We start from the raw sequence: 14,780 nt of genomic DNA, 5'->3' as shown, positions 1-14,780 counted from the left end.
GATACCCCTCAGTTTTAAGGTGAAGGAATGGAAAAGGGATAATCACAAATGCATTAAACTTAAAATCCCTGAAAAATGAAAATTCTGTCATGAAATATTCACCCTCAAGTCGTTGAACAAGCCTAGGACGTCCGCTCATCTTCGCAACACAAATTAAGATTTTGACGAACTTCGGGAGCTTTCTGACTCCCGCTCAAAGACCCGCTTTGAAAGTCAGTTGCGTTATTGTGTATGGACGGAGGTCAGAAAGCTCCAGAACTTTATCGAAACTCCTAATTTGCATTGCGAAGATGAACCGATGCCCTAGACTTGTCGAACGACATGAGAGTGAGTAATTCATGGCAGAATTTTCCTTTTTTTGGCAGAGTTTACTTTTAACACAGTAGCGTTTCATCAGGTTTGCCTTTTTATATCTTCTCCAGAATCATCTCCCCACATTTGTTTTTATACAACAACAATATAGCTATAACATAAGAGCTGACCCCAGATCTTTAAATATTCTTGTGAAACACAGGTTCTATCTGTGTATCTGTGTGCCATATGCATTATACGGTCTTGTTTAATGCAGGACGTGCAAATTAAACCTATATATTCCACCCGAGACATCCAGGATCACTATCCGCTCAACAGAGCAACAACTCTTCAACAAGCAAGGAAATAAAAACACAGGGATGCTTACAGAAAGTACCAAATAAAAAAGGCATTTTGACACATCACAGAAGTTAGCAGACCAGGTTCTACTCAGATATTAGCGAAAAACCTCAATTCTTTTTGCTTCTCCTACGCTGGCCGACTTGAGTAAGATGTTAGCTAAGGGTCATGGTAATTAACTCCGGATTTAAATTAGATATTGACATTTTCCCTGCATTTGTGTGGTAATGTTTTCCGTAAGAAGCTTAGCAAATGGCAAATGTGTTGTGCTAGGCTAATCCTCCGGCTGTCTGCTCAACCCCCTCCATGGTGGGTGATATCTTTGAATTGGAAGTAAAGCTTAAGCCGAAGGCACTATGACTTAATATAAACCCATATTTTTGCATTGGTCTGAGAGAATTTTTAAGTAAAAGAATATATGAATCTATATGACTCACTATACTGTATGTCTCACTTTAAAGCTTCACCAAACCGTTCACACCAACCACACGAACCAACCTCAAATCAGATTTGGCTAGATTTCAAATCTTAATAATTGATCTTCGTGTGGTGGTTTGAAGTTGGATAAAGATGTTTTTCGATCATCGGGCAGGTGAGGTGTCATAGCCGTCTCCCTTGACCTATGCTTGAAGTCTCTGAACTCTTAAGGACTGCGGAGACCGCACCAAGACTTTAATTGGTGCGAGAGACTCGAAAGCTTTGAATAATAGATACCAAACCCATCGAGACGTTGAAGGAAAACACAGATGTTCCTAAGCTACAGGGACTGGTACATTATAAATGCGAAGCTGTCATTAAAATAGTGAGGAGACGAGAACACTGTTACTGTTTTTGTTTTCTGCATATATAATGGGGTGTACAAGTCTAACACCCCTAGAGAGAACGGTTTCTGTTGAAGCGTTTTGCTTGTTTCTAATTTAATTCATTTTTGTTTTTCAACACAAATTATGAGCATAGCATGAATGAACATAATGAACAACGGAAGACAAGGGCAGTGTTTTGGACCTACTGGTGCTAAACTGGTTTGTGTAATGAGCTCCATAAATCGGGTATCATTTTGTAACATTAGTTTAAATGCGTCCGACTATCTAAGGCTTGAGAACGTGCCTTTTGTCAGCCAGGCATGTGAGGCTTCTTAATCCCGGTCTCGAGCATCCAGCTGTCCGCACGTATGTTTAAGATCAGATATTCTGCTTAGTGACAGCTCCTAAGGTCTCTTTCCAGGTCAGAGGGTACTGTAACGTGTTTTATTTAACGTATTGTTATCTAATATGTTTTTCTACAGTAGCAGATACATATTTTATGCTTCCTGTTGCTAGACCGGTAGAGAATGGCACTAACAACGCCAAGGTTGTGGGTTTCGAATCCCAGGGATTGCTGGAATGTTGTTTTTACCACACTGAAAAAAAACTGTAATTTTACAGCTTTGTTTTCCAGATTTTTTTGTAAAATGACAGAAAAATACTGCAAAATTACACAAAAAAAGAAAAACATGTAATTTTACGGCTGGGCGATATTATATCGCGATTCACGCTAATTATACGTGTTTCAATCGATTCTGTGTTTTATGCACAGCTCAATGTCATACGCTGATAGATTTGCGCAACGCCGCATTAAGTTGAACGCATCTTTTCCTAAAGATGCTGATTAGCTTGTTCAGGTGTTTTATATCAGAGTTGGGGCTAAACTCGGCAGGAAAATGGATCTCGCGGGCCACAGTTGAGAACCACTGGTTTATAACGTGCATTTGAAAAAGCAACACTTGTCAAACATCATCACTATAAATATACTGTATTATCATGAAAATACCTAAAAAGGTTTGAAGAACAGCGATAGAATATGGCTCTCACTAAATCCTTGGTGTTTCAAGTCGGATCTGTGGGCGTGGCTTGTTGGTTTTGACTAAATCTTTGGTGTTTCAAGTCTTATGAAACCTTTACCCTAACCCTAACCTTACTCTAACCATCTAAACTACATATGATTGTTAAAATTGACGAAAAAACACGTTTGGGTGATGATGTCAGACTCGAAACACCAAGGATTTAGTGAGAGCCGATAGGAATATCACCATTAGCATTTCCTGGAACTAATCGTTCTTCTTCTGTTTCCCATATTCAGAGTTTCTGCGCAAGAGCGCCCTCTGGCTTTCGGGTGTGGCGGCATTTAACCGTAATTCATTGAGAAACTGAGAGCATAAGAATAGCATGATATATCGCCTACGTTACAAAAAATATATAATTTACGGTAGTTTTATGGCGCCCCAGAATCATGAAATATTGCTGGATTTTGTAGATTGAATTGATTGCGTTTCAAATAATGAGATTAATTTAATGTTTAAATAAATCAATTAATTTAATCTTAAAACAGAGGATTCGTAAAAAAAGTAAATTTCTGAAATTAAGTGAAAATGTGAGAGTTTGCATTTTGGATGGTGCACATTTATTCATTCAAGCATTTGGCAGATGCCAAAAAAGTCTAAAAACATGTGAAAAACATGTGAAAAATGTGAACGTGTAACATCTTTTAACGTACAAATACCTACGAATATGAATTAGACTGAGCTGCAACGATTAATTATAAACACACACAAGATCACCTACAGTAAAATTCCTTCTCAATTTATTTCTTGATTTGTTCATTCATTAAAAAAGATTGAAACAAAATATCAATGCATCTGAAATCTAAGCATCAATGGGCTTGAAAGTGTGGTAATTGGAATAAACACAACAAAAAACATGCGCAACAAAGCTCGTAAGACGGTTGAGAACAATGTGTAATGTCGACATGAAACAGTTTCATATATTTATGATTTCGACAGAAAGGTAGAAAGAATGCGAGAGGATAAAAAGGGAGTGTGGGGGCGTACGTGACACACGGTTGAACTTTTACCCTCTTTTGTTACCTCACTCTCTGGCTCTTTACACAAAGCTCTCTCGCCTCACGGATTGACAGAAGTGGAGACTCCCTCAACATTTTAAGTTTTGGTGGTTTCTCCAGTCAGTGTATCTTCTTTACTTTAAAGAAACATACTGAAATGTGTGTGAAATTTACGAAGCAAAGGTCTGAAGAGATGTTAGTATTCCTCCGACATATTTTTCGATGCACATTTAATACAGAGACTCTTTCACCCCTTGAGTGTGTCGCGTCTTACCTCACAGTTGAATTTTGGCAGCCTTGTTCTCCACTGATGTACCACCGAAAGGCATCTCTGCTTTTCACAGGAGAGCGCTGACCCATCTGAATATTTCATATATAAGGGACGGTTCGAGCACGAAATGACAATTCTGTCATTATATACAGCAGTCAACCTCATGTCGTGAAAGCCGTACGAGGTTATCTTGTGTTTGGGGAACACAAAGAAGTCATAAATAGACTGAAAGTGAATGGGGAGTGGGTCGTGAAGATATTTTGAGAAATGTCTCTTTGGTTTTGCGTCCATACAATGCAAGTCAATGTGGGATGATGTTGTTTGGTCACCGACGTTCTTCAAAATATCTTCTTTTGTGTTCTGCAGAAGAAAGAAAGTCATGCGGGTTTGGAATGACGTAAATAAATGATGACAGAACTGTAATTTTGGGGTAAACTATCCCTTAACCGCCAGCCTCTATGTCCTGGTCCAAAAACCTCCTCAGAAGTGGATGTTAATGGTGCTTAAGAAGAGAAGTGCTTCTCTACAATCCGCTGTAAACCGCATTCAGCTTGACTTTACTTTATAAACGCCCACGTTTTACACCATGCATTAAAAATAGTCCTGCCCTGCAGTTAATTCTAGTTTAATATCCTCCGTCGCTCTGAAACACACAATGCAGAACATTTCATGTCGACTTTAAATACACCGTATCCACCTGCAATTTTGTTTCCACTTTTTCCTACACTCACGCTTGCTTTCTGAGAAGTAAGCATTTTTAACGCTAGAATTTCAGCTCAACAATAAATCACGGTGTGTCTAAAGCAGGCATATACGTTTCCCTCTGAAACCTTTATGGGTCCTCTGTAAAATAGTTGTTTGCGCCTTACGCAATGTTTGCAATATCTTCTTACCAGCTTGACCATATATCTTCACAGACTCTCATTAAAACCGCTGGCTTCTTCCACAGCATCTGTAGCGTCTCGATTTAATTGCCGTGGTCTATAAGCCTCCTCCTCTTCTGGGTGCTGGCCCATATTTTCCTCCTGACTCCTTATGATTCTTCATGCATAACCCGGCTGCTAGTAATGAACACACTTGTGAGCAGAATGTGTTTACAGGCCATTATAGGGGTTGGTGGTTTGATCCCAAAGCTGAAATATTTCGGAACACTCACATTTTGTCAAGTTTCGCAATTGTGGATTAATGGGTTTAGAGGCATAGTTCACCTAAAAATGAATGATGTCATCATTTACTCACCCTTATGTGATTTTAAACCCGTATGACTTTCTTTCTTCTGCAGAACACAAAAGAAGATATTTTGAAGAACGTTGGTAACCAAACACCTTTTGCCCTCATTGACTTCCATGGTATGGAAAAAAACCACAGAGACATTTCTCCAAATATCTTCTTTTAAAGAAAGAGTCAGATACGGGTTTTAAAATGAGGGTGAATAAATGATGTCAGAATAGTCTATGATAATTTACCAGTACGGCACTCGGCATGTTTATTTAATAAAACCCGTAATCAATATGTCAACATTTTAATGACTATTAATGTCTCCATGGTAAGCCCTCCACCATTCATTTTAATGAACAATTGCAAATTGCCTGAGGATTTCAAGAAGTCCTTTGAAATTTACTAAACTAATTTATTCGTATTAGCAAATAGACAGGAACCGTATTTATGGTGCATTAGCTCAAAATCTGTTTCTTGTCTGAAAGAAAAAAGAAAAAAAAAGAAAAAAGAAAGACTTGCATTGGTTTCGTGTCCATACAATAGAAGTGAATGGGTACTGTCGTTGTTCGGTTACCAACATTCTTCAAAATATCTTCTTTTGTGTTTTGCAGAAGAAAGTCATACAGGTTTGAAACGACACGATGGTTAATCAATGATGACAGAATTTTCATTTTTGGTTGAACTATCCCTTTAAATTCATGTCAGTATATACAATATAACATGAACAATGTAAATGCAAGATCCAACTACGGCAAATATGTGTGAACTAGAACTGCAAGACAAATGATTGACTCTAATGAGTACATATGAAAAATAAAATGTAATTAATATTTTTACAAACCCTAAAAAGGTGAACGATTCTCTCCTGATCAAATCAGCTATGTGTGTATGAAGTAATAACCCGCAGGTAAGGCGAGTCGCTTTGACAAATGAATATAGGAGTGTTAACTTATCAAAGCCTCAGACTCCATCAGCAGCAAATTACGTTTTCAGCCAGCAGAAATGACCAGCTTATTAAAACCTGTCCGCAGTAATGACATTTAAATAAATAAACGGAGAGAACGTAGAGCCACTGTAACTGTATAATTGGAGACATCCCCTCGGGCGACCGCAGCGGTAAAACTCACACTCGGTGAATTTGGAGGAAGTCAGGACGGAATGGCGATTAGAGTGTCCTGACAAATTGCAAGCGCCCCTTGAATGCACTCCTAAATGGTGCTCTTGTAGCTTTGCAGAAAAGGCCAGCGCTATGAGTTTGAACCCGTGCTTGTGTTCGGTTTGTTGAGGTTGTTTCCTTTCCCTGTGGCAAGATTTTGGATCTGTTCGATTTAGCAGTGCACCAAATGTAAAAAAGGCCTTCGTTAAATACAAAGCAAACACAACAATAAAGTGCAATTTGTTCACATTATTTAAAGGGCCCGTGAATGAAATTTAGCGGCATCTAGCGGTGAGGTTGTGAATTGCAACCAACGACTCACTCCACCCCTTTTCGAAACACTACGGTGGCTGACACAGGACTAAGATGTCGTCACGTTTCCGCATCTTTGCCGAATGAGATGACGTATTTACGAAACGCGCTCTGTAGAGCAGTTTGTCCGTTTGGGGCTACTGTAGAATAGGGATGTAACGATTCACCTTGAGCCGGTTGAAAATCGATTATAATATGTAACGATTCAAGTCGGTTGAGACGTTATAAAAATCGCAGTGCATGTTTTGAACAGCAGGGGCCGCTGTGTTTCTACAAACTTAACGTGGATATGCTGATATTTCTTAAAAAAGTAAAAGTTAGGCAAAGCACATACAAAGTCTTCGTTTGTTTATATTTAAGAGACTTTTGTTTTCGTTTTTTATTTGATTTGGAATTTGTTTTAAAACTGCAATTAAGTTTAGTTATTTGACAATTTTTTTTTTTTACAAAGAATTGTGCAGCATTAGAGAAATAATAAAAGGGCAGTTGTTCATTTTAAATTTTCCTCAACTCATTCAGTAAAAAATCGTGATTAAATCGCATCGTGAGATTAGAATCGTGAATCGCATCGCATCGTGAGCTGAGGGAATCGTTACATCCCTACTGTAGAAACAACATGCCAAATTCCATGTAAGGGGACCCGCGGTGTATGTATGTAAAAATAGCTCATTCTAAAGTATTAAAAACATAATATGTAAGATCTTTATACACCTCTGAAGACATGCATATTATATTGCATTTCTGTCAAAAGATTCTCCAAAATATTACACAATGGACCTTTAAAGAATATCAAGACTATACGAGTGGTATTCTAGACAGCCTACAGTATGCGATTTCTCTTTCCTCCTCATTTATTCTTGTTAATTCATCATTGGCATTCAAACGACACTAAACGTGGCGAGAGGCTAAAAGTTCGCCGTTCACGGCCTCATTAACCGCAACCTTCCAATTTCCACGAGGGCACGACACCAAACAGAGAAATCATACACTTACCCTGCCAGCATCCCACCCCCAACTCTTCACTAGTCTACGGATATCCAAGTAGGAATTTTTTCAAGTGATGCAGTCAACAGGGCGTTTAACATCCCTCTTAAGCAACACTGAAACGCCTCGAGGGGAATCTCAAAACGACGAATCCATTCCAAACAACCAAGTCCAGCGCGCTATAATATAGCTTGCTTCTTCCGAGACGACGCACAGCTGGTCTTAATCAATCTGAATACTTCGCAAAGCATCCACTCACTATCAAGATTATTTTCTTGATTTGTGTAGGGGTGGGCGGTATGATGAAAATGTGATATCAAGTTCTAGGATGATATATTACGGTAAAGGTATATATCATGATATAGTTACCCTGTTGAAAAAACCAGCATATGCTAGGTTTGGTTTGTTTGGATGCTGGTCCATAGCTGGTTTAAGCTGGTCAAACCAGCATCAAAACATACCTAACCCAGCTTTTTCAACAGGGTATGCTCTCAACACCCTCCATTTTACAGCTACACCTGGTTCTAACATGCAACCGATAAACACACACGTGCAAACGCCCACCGTGTATTGTACCGGACACATGATGGAACGGCCGTGGAACGGCTCAAAACCCAAAGGGCGATCATTACCTTGGAAAACAGACAACCAATTACCAATCACAGCTGTCATATTGACCACCCGTCTCAAAGAACCCTTAATGGTCCCATACCGTACAGCCGTCTTTAAAGGAAATCAATACACCAGAAGACCGCTCTGCTCAGAGCGCGTGCCGCAATCCTTACAGTGCTATCAGAACGGGCGGTTAGATCCGGGCCATTCTTCAAACGAAATACATCTCAGACACTTCATCTCCGACGTCTGGTTTATTGCACAAGCCAGCAGGTTTGCCCATGAGCACCTGCCGCGGCAGTTGTGTAACTACTGTGGAATGAACTTTGTCTTTGTGCTTCTCTATTAAACATAATGAGCGTAAGTGCCTGCTGTTAATGATAGCCTACCCGCATCGGCATCGGCATACGGCATCCTGCTATTGGCCTGTTGTTTTCTTTGTTTACTATGTATTTGTAATACATGCTTGTGAATGCGGCAGGTCGCCTTTGGCTTGCCCTCTGAGGAACTGGGAAGGCACTATTCTTTACAAGACAGCTTTCTAACAGTGTGCACTGGGAAAAGTACTATACAGTATAAATGAAATGTAGTGTACTCTGAATACACCGTATGTCGCTTAGAAAACCATCTGCTAAATGCATTTTGAAAGTACCTGGCAAATACATAAATTAAATATTATATTAATGGTAACACATTTTATAATAATAATAATACAAGTAAATCACAAATAGTTATTAAAAAGTATTTCAATATATTATTATTTCATATATTTTAAATAATAGTTTATATGATGATATATAATAATAATAATAAAAATAATTATAGTTATTGCTTTTAATATATTAAGTATGTCTGTTATTCTCTATTGTTATTATTAATGTTTTTTTCCTACTATGTCCCAGATGATGTCCCGGAACTGAAAATTACTAACATTCTTCGAAATATTTTTTGTGTGTTCATCGGAACAAAGTGATTTATACAGGTATGAAATTACACGAGCGTTAGTAATTGATGACAGAATTTTCATTTTTGGATGAACTATCCCTTTAATACACACAATTTTCACTACTTGCACAACTATGTGAATGATGTGACAAACATAATAAATTGAAAATTAATTTAGGATATAAACGACCTCCCTCGTGCAGAGTTGGGAGAGCACCGCCCTATGGGTTGCCAGATATATTACATCAAAGTTTTTTTTTCTGTAAAACCAAAAACAAGCAATTCAGGCCTTCAGAAAAAAAGCAAAGCGTGTCAAGTGAAGTTTCGTAAAAGACGGCGAGGCTAATCGTTCACAATTTGTCTGCCTTCTTCAAGCGCTCCATTTCCAGAGCTCATCTGCTCTTGTATGAATTGAGCATCTGGGCTGTGAGGACACTTGATTTGCATCTTAGCTGTACAAACGATTTCGTCTCTTGATACCGATATGCGCACGAACAAAGCCGGCAATCACCGCCGTGCACGACACCGAGGAATGTGCAAGTACGGAGAAATGGAGGCTTTGAATAGCAGAAAAAAGTAATTATTGTCAATTCACCACAAGTATGGGTTTCGCAAACACCAAAACACACACAAACTCTCTCTCTCTCATGCTTGTTCTCCGAGCGGCCTTGAAAAAAATGTGCAGCCATTAGCAGGCCACCAGGACCACACGCAGTTAGCCGAGTAGCTTATAGTGGCCTCAGACCCCGCACAGCAAGCTATTATGCTTGCTTAAGGTTGTGGCCTTTGTTATTATATGTTTTGGAGCGCAAACAGAAAGCAAATGAAAACTACATCTCAAAGCAAGCTCTCGCTGGGGTGCCATGGCCATTAATCGTTTTTTCCTCTTGGCATTCTTTGAAAGCATCACATGCATGGAGTGAGCGATCAAAAGCATTATAGCAATCTTCAAGCCTCTGATAATAGCTAGCTGCACAAAACATAACCAGTATCCATATTCAGGCACAGATGATCTTGCTCGATCTAAAACCTTCATATTTAAATGAAAAGTTCATCTGAACATTTAATTCTGTTATTCTTTACTTACATTTCAGTGGATTGTTTTGTAGGAAATAAAAATATCCTAGCCTTTCAATGCTCGCCTTCAAAGTTAAGACGTAGCACTCTTTCTCTCATTCTCACAGGGTGGCTGAATTGTTGAGTTTCCCCATAGCAGGTTCATTATTCATTCATAAGACTCCATAAGACCCCCCTTACGCTCCCCCGTCTGATTTATTGGCACCCAAACGTCGGTAATCAAGGCAATATTTTATATCCGCATCCAAACTGCAACATCTCGCCAGGTTCCTACTGACCCTTTCATTTCTCCACTGAGAACCCCACCGCCACCCCTCCATCCCAACACACATCAATGCTTGAGAGGTCCACCGGCTCCCTGTGTAGACTTTTGCCGAAGCCAAAAACAAGAACCGAATTAAAACTCTGTAATGAGGTCGGTCCAGGTCCCTGCATTGTTAAAGAACCTAATTATCGAAGTCACCATAGAGGAATCCATACCGCTCGATGCGGTCAGTTGCTTTGTTCCAAAGGCTACCTCGCAGCTGCCGGGTAAGGAAGTAGAGTATAGTAAAGGTGATGAAACGTTATAAGTGACTGATTTGAAATGCATTACAAAAGCACACAAACGGCGCTCCTAAAATGTAGAGCAAAAAAATAGCGAATAAAATGGACAAAAAAATAAGTACATAAATTTAGTGTTCAAAACTATTTCCGTGTCTTATGCAGGTTCACAACGAAAAGTTTATAAATGTATTTTGAATTTGAGCTTCCGTTTACGATTTTGATAGAAATGTCAGTTTGACGTCATTTGACATCAACCCACGTAATGATACAGTAAGTACGAATAGATACCTTACCCCGATTCACTACGGAAAGATTATAAAAATATTTATAATTTGAGCTTCCTTTTACGATTTTGCTAGAAATGTCACTTTGACGTTATTTGACACCAACCCAAATAAAAATACAGTATGAATAGTAACCTTATCCTGATTTACAACAGAAAGCTCATAAAAATATTTATAATTCGAGGTTTCGTTTACGATTTTGCTAGAAATTTCAGTTTGACGTCATTTGACATCAACCCGCATAAAGATAAATACGAAAAGTAACCTGCAGTTTTACGATTCAAACAGAGATGGCGATAAAGTAAAAGTTGTTTTTTATCATATTTTTTACAATAATTACGACAACTTTTTAGTACTGAAGTACATTTATAATTAAAGCTTATTTTGTCATTTTGTTATTTAATATTTTTACAGATATTTGTTATTTCTATATTTTTACGAATATTATATTGTAGTTGAACTGCATCCTGGGATTGCCTTGTATGTGAACAAGATGTCATAGTAGGCAGCTATATAAATATGCATAAACCGCCTATATATAAATGCAAATCTATCCTATAATCAGCTTTACCATGTGACCTTCCTAGAACTGAAATATTGACGTACAACATCAGTGGAGTAGAGATGAAACCAATCTGTGCTTGCCATTAGTCTGTAATTAAAGATCAATCGTGTCTATTCAAGAGCTTTCGCTTTTATACAGTATGTCATCTCATGCACGTTAACTTCCCATCTTGCATTTCAACAGGTTTCAGATGGCTTTTAGAGTTTACATAAAAGCTCTCTTTGAAAGCCTGCATACATGGCTGGGAAATGCACTTGCAAGTCATTAGAAATTATTATTTCTAATGGTCCAAACAGAGCAGGTTTACTGAGGGTTCTGTATCAAACCACCTGCATTAAAACTAAGGTCATCGTAGATGTTCTGCATCATCGCAGTTAATGCACAGACAAACTCCAGTAATGTAAGACTAATACATTTTAAAGCAAATTATTTCCTCATGACTGAAGCAGTTGTTGTCAAAATGAGCTGTGTCTGTTATAATTATATCTTACATTATTATTATTGAAATATTAATTATTTTTACAATGCCAGGTTATTTTTGGCCTTGGTAAGATGGAATGTAAAGGAAATCAAAAATGTGAATAAATTTGATTTAAATACCTTTACATCTGCTCCACTTCTGAAGACATCTGATCTCACGGGTATGATGTTAGTATGATGACATGATGTTGGAGCGATGAGCTTTAAAGGACAAAACAACTCAAAAATAATTCAACCAGGTCAGATTGTTATTATTATTTTTATAGTTATTTTCAAAATAAAATATTTTTTAAAATTATAATTGTTTTTGGTATTGGGGTGGTTTTGTCTTACATACTTGGCAACCCTGCTGTTTACCAGTGCAGTACACCCACCAGTGCTGTATGTTTCATTCTTTCGTTCCCTCGAGCTGTACACATCTAGGGAAAAATTGCCCATTACAAATTGTCAACAAAGAGGAAAGAGACTTGTATAAAAAATTGAACCAAAAGGGAAAATGTGAAACCACGAAACGTAACCAAGACTCTTCATTGATCATGGTGTGTGAGGAAAGTTTCCAAACAACATTTATTATGAAAAAATTACAGTCACACCACTCAAACGCAGGCCGGTATAATGGACAAGATGCTTTCTGTGTAATTTTAGTTCTTTTTACAACCCACACATGAAAGTGACGTGGACAATATGATTTAAAGTACAAACGCTTAAACAATCGAAAATCCTGCCATTACAGTAAGTCGCCCACAATCCACTCATACTTAATCCAGTCTTTCAAAACAAAATACAGTTTTTACAAACCGATCGATAAAATAGTCAAGCCCGACTCTTTTCTGTTCGTTGAATATCATTCATTCTTCAATTATAGAAGAAAATGGGTTGTAAATAATCTTTTGTGTCGCTTGTGTTGCCAGATTTCTTCTGTGGAGAGGTAACTGAAGACAGAAAGCCACATTGTCTCTAAGCACATATACATTAATTTAGTTACACATCATTTTTATGTGCACACACCCTCTATCCTCTGGTTAATTGGACGTCTTGCCATTGGGGTCCATCACTCATGTTTGCATGAAATCTATAAAGACTAATTAACCGGAATGTCAAAGGTTAAACATGTCAAAGGACTCCTCCTGCAGCATTCCTGTTGTATTCTCATCCATTTGGATGTTATTAGAGTATTTGCTGGAATGATGACTGCCGGGTATTCTGGGATTGCAATTAGTAAGCTTTCCAACCGAGCCCGAGCAGTTTACAACTTAATTATGTGTCACTGTATAAAGATTGAAGGAAACCGCATAGGGTCCAAACTGTAGTTGTGATTACTGAACTCGAAAAAACACACAATCTGTGTAACAAATAAATAAAACTTTTTTTGTGATAGCTGTTGGGTAAACAAGGGAAGCATGTTAAAACAACTGCAGTGGGGCATGTTGTCACAAAAGGTCAATATGTGTTTCAAGATCCTGCACAAAAACAGACTTGTATAAAATGCATATAAATTGCATATAACATGTGTATCTGTGTACTACACAGTTCTAAAAACTATAGAACACTTAAGGTCAATATTAAACATATAAACCAATGAAATGTAAGTACGTACAAAACACTCCAGGAGATGATAAACAGTGCTAATAAAACAAAAAAAATGTTTTTCTAGCCTGAACAAATAGAGGATGGTAACTGTTTGAGGATAAAATCAACAAGTGCTGTATTCATCATTAAAGCAAGAACCCCTGAGAGCTTTCTGAGAGGTAAAAAATGCCCATTATATGATTTGTGAAACCGCCAAAGTTAATGGATTTAATTACAGAGTGCCGTAAAACCAAAGTGCTTTAAGCACTGATGCCGCCTATAGAGTAAAGAATGATTAACTGCTTTGATTTTACCCTTTTCCCTTTCATCTCATTTATTTCGCCTTCACAAGCATTGCTAATTTAATTTCGCATGCGCTTGCTTTGCCGGAGCGGAGCCCATACGTTCGTGATCGATGCAGACAACACAGCCAAGCAAAACATGCTTCTATCTAACTTCGTTGAGTGAAGGATTGTGTTGAGAAAAAAACTCTTTAAATATGAACTCCTTATAAATAATCTGCAACTATTTTTATGTGTGACTCTAAAATTTCATTGCCCCCATATGGCCATCCCATAAAAACTCCCCCGCAGGAGACTAGAACCAAAGGGGCAGTTCACTCCAAAATGGAAATTCTGTCATGAATTACTCACCCTCAAGATGTTCCAAACCTTTATACATTTCTTTGTTCGGTTGAACACAAAAGAAAGATATTTGGAAGAAGGTTAGCAACTGAGATTTCTGGGGCACCATTAACTCCCATAGTAGAAGAATTATTGTATATGTTTTTGTTATATTTAACACAAGAGAAGATATTTTGAAGAATTTAGGAAAACAAACAGTTCTGGGGCACCTTGGACTACCATATTCTTCCAAATATCTTTCTTTGTGTTCAACTAAACAAAGAAACTTCAGGATTTATGGCAGAATTTTCATTTTTGGTTGAACGCCCCATTTGAGTATCACCTTAGGGAAGACTTCTGAGAAAATGTTAGATTAGCTTTTGTTTTAACGCTCAGTATTTAACTGGAGCAGAGGATTAGAATTCCACCTATGCTCACGATTGGACTGAATCGGTCCGTTTCATTGATTTGAGGAATCCATCAATGGCCGCAAATGAGTAATAAGACAACACCACCGAGGAGCCCATCAGTTCCTGCGGGCGGTGGGCGCGCAGTCGTACACTTCATTGCCGTTCCTGACCTGCCGCAGAGAGGAAATGATTCAGGAAAG

Source organism: Triplophysa rosa, linkage group LG25 (genome assembly GCF_024868665.1).
Source record: "Triplophysa rosa linkage group LG25, Trosa_1v2, whole genome shotgun sequence".
Taxonomy (NCBI): Eukaryota; Metazoa; Chordata; class Actinopteri; order Cypriniformes; family Nemacheilidae; genus Triplophysa; species Triplophysa rosa.
This window is presented reverse-complemented; position numbering follows the sequence as displayed.